General features: G+C 40.5%; 1 pseudogene; it reads left to right on the top strand.

Moving 5' to 3' along the window:
• The first annotated feature begins 645 nt into the window (after positions 1 to 645).
• Positions 646 to 2,231, top strand: LOC148573955 (uncharacterized; annotated as a pseudogene).
• The last annotated feature ends 639 nt before the right edge of the window (positions 2,232 to 2,870 follow it).

Below are 2,870 nucleotides of genomic sequence, written 5' to 3'. Positions count from 1 at the left end.
TTCACCAAACCTTGGTTCACTAATAAAAAGACAATTGATCCTTTATGAATAAGAAATATAATAAATAATCTAAAGCACTCACCACTTCATCACCATGCTACATTTGTATCCTAATGCTTACCATTTTGACTTAACCAGGACAAAGAAGGTTGAGGCAAAGACAAGAAGAAGACACGGCTAGAAAAGGCCAAAAAAGGAGGGTCATATGTGTCTAGAGAGGTGTGCCTACCTTGGAAAGCAAAAATCTGCATGCTAACCACCTTGGAGGACGAACCTCATGCAACCAATGGGAGGAGAATCCTTGTCAATCCTCAAGAGAACATGCAAGCCGTTCATCTCATGAAGTTACTATGCTGCTCAGCTCAATCTCCACCCTTCATAAGTCAGGACCAAATCCTTCTTCAAGTATGATCTTTATCCAAGATTTTAATACCCTGCATATAAATAGGTAGGACATTTCTTGCATCACACATTCCTACAAGCCTTCTTCACACTTATAAGCTTCTGCTCTATCGTGTGTACACCCAAAACACGTCCCATTCTCCATTCAATAGCAATATTCCTCTCTACATCCCTTGTGCATTACAAAGCCGTGTCTCAACCAATCCCCAAGTCCATCCCTACTTCTCTATTTTCTCTAAACCCATGGCCTCATCAAGTTCAAGGAGAAGACCAGGAAAGGAACCAATGGTGACAGAACCTCCAGCCTACGATGCAAGGAAATTCAGATCTCAATTTCATGAAGGAAGATACCACAGGCTCATGAAATCAAAGCTATTATTCATGAGATGGGCTTTGAGCTAAGGGAAGGGGAGTACCCCATAATGAAGCAAATCACTAAGGAAAGAAGATGGGAGCTTCTATGCGATCCTCTCACTGACATTAGTGCAGTGCTGATCAGGGAATTCTATGCAAACGCGGTGAGAGAAAGCGAAGACAGTATCTCTTACAAGAGTTATGTTAGAGGAGTTGAAGTGGATTTCAGTCCAGCATCCATTACAAGGGCCCTGAAATTGAGAACCCTAAATTATGAAGAGCCCAGCTATGAAGCCAGACTGCGAAGGGAGAATGATCCCGATGAGATCCTACAGGGGATATGCTTGGAAGGCACAGACTGGGAAAGAGATTCAAAAGGAGTTCCAAGCCACTTGAAAAGAATGAATCTTACCCCTGAAGCCAAGGGGTGGTACGAGGTAGTAAAAAGATCCATACTTCCCACTGGGAACACCTCATCTGTTATAATTAAGCGTGCACTCTTAGTATACTGTATCCTACATGGAGAAAAAATCAATCTGGCACAACTTATTGCCGACAGTATCCAAGAGATGGATGAAAGCACAATCACTTCAAGTAGGCTTGGCCATCCAAGCACCATCCTAAGGCTCTGCAACAAAGCTGGAGTGATCTTTGAAGATGAGGACATGGAGAAAGTAAAGAAGGGGAAGGGAATTACAAAGAGAAGCATGGAAAGCATTAATGAAGAGGATGAGCAAGAAGAAGAACCCCAAAGGAGAAGAAGACCTCAAAGGGAAGGAGAGCAAACTCTTGGTGCCATAGACTTAAGTCAATTGCAGAGGGCTCTTGAGGAAATATCACAACAAAATGAAAGAGCACAAGAACAGTACTCAAGGCAACAAGAGCAATATCTAGAGCACCGAGAGCAATATTTGAGAGATAGGGAGCAAAACGAAGCTTGGCAGCACAAAATGGAGGAGAGACAGGAGAGCTGGCAGCAACAAATGATGGCCCAACAACAAGAATTTCAAACAAAGATTCTTGAGGGGCAAAGAGAGCAAACAACAAATCTCAAAGAGTCCTACGACAAAATGTTCTTGACTCAAGCCAAATATGGGGAGTACACTCACAACTTGTATCAATGGAAGAACATACATCATACCATTGGAGAGTGTAGGCATGTGGATAGGATAGAATATGATGAAGATACCCAGGCCAAGCTGGATTACTTAACTCACAGCATGCCAGCAATAAATCCACAGATTAAACCATTTGGGATGTGCACTGAATTAGTGAACTAGCAGAGAGCAAGAACAGATAGATACTCAGCACGTATGTAAAACAGATTGGAGGATGTTGGACTCTCGGGCCTGCTAGACTCTGTCTGGGACAGAAGATGCCCTTGTGAAGAAGCTCAAGATTATACAAAGAAGAGAAAAAAGAAGAGGAAAAAGAAGAGGGGAGAATCCAGCAGAATGGAAATGCCTGACAAATAGAGGTGGTGAAGTTCTTTTTACTTTTACTGAAATAAGAAATATGTATGTCTGAAACATGACATGCCTTCAATGCTGTTGTGTTTGCATTTTAATGCCTTTATGTTTTACATTTTAATGCTTTAATAGATTGCTTGCATTATAATCTTGTTATCCTTCATTTGCTTAAATTTTGTTTTGTCCCCCATGCTGTCTGAATGAAAGAAGGATGTTTGATTTAGAAAAGTAATTGTTCAATGTTGCAAAAGTTAGAATGAAAGTTAGTGGTGGTATGTGTTTGATTCAATTGATAGTTCACAAAATAAATGCTGCATAATGACATGTTCTTTGAAGCCTAAGCTAGTTTGCTGTTATGATCCTTCAATTAATGAAAGCCCCTTGAAAATAAATCAAAACAGAAATAAAAAGAAATAGAAAAAGCCAAAAAGTGGCAAAGAAACAAATAATAAGGCTAGACACTAATAGCTTGGACCCTAGGACATATGCCTGTGGTGTTTGTGTACTAGGATATGCTTGGACAAGTAAGTTCTAAGGAGTATTTCAAAACTTGGCCACTTAGATCAACTGATTTGGGATTGCCAACTGAAAGTCCACAATAAAGAGCAACTTAGCTACAAAACACTTAGTTATCCAAAGAGATGC

The sequence above is a fragment of the Arachis ipaensis genome, chromosome B2 (assembly GCF_059453495.1).
Source record: "Arachis ipaensis isolate K30076 ecotype BB chromosome B2, ASM5945349v1, whole genome shotgun sequence".
Classification (NCBI taxonomy): Eukaryota; Viridiplantae; Streptophyta; class Magnoliopsida; order Fabales; family Fabaceae; genus Arachis; species Arachis ipaensis.
Note: the sequence above shows the minus strand (reverse complement) of the source record. Positions and strands in the feature narration are given on the sequence as shown.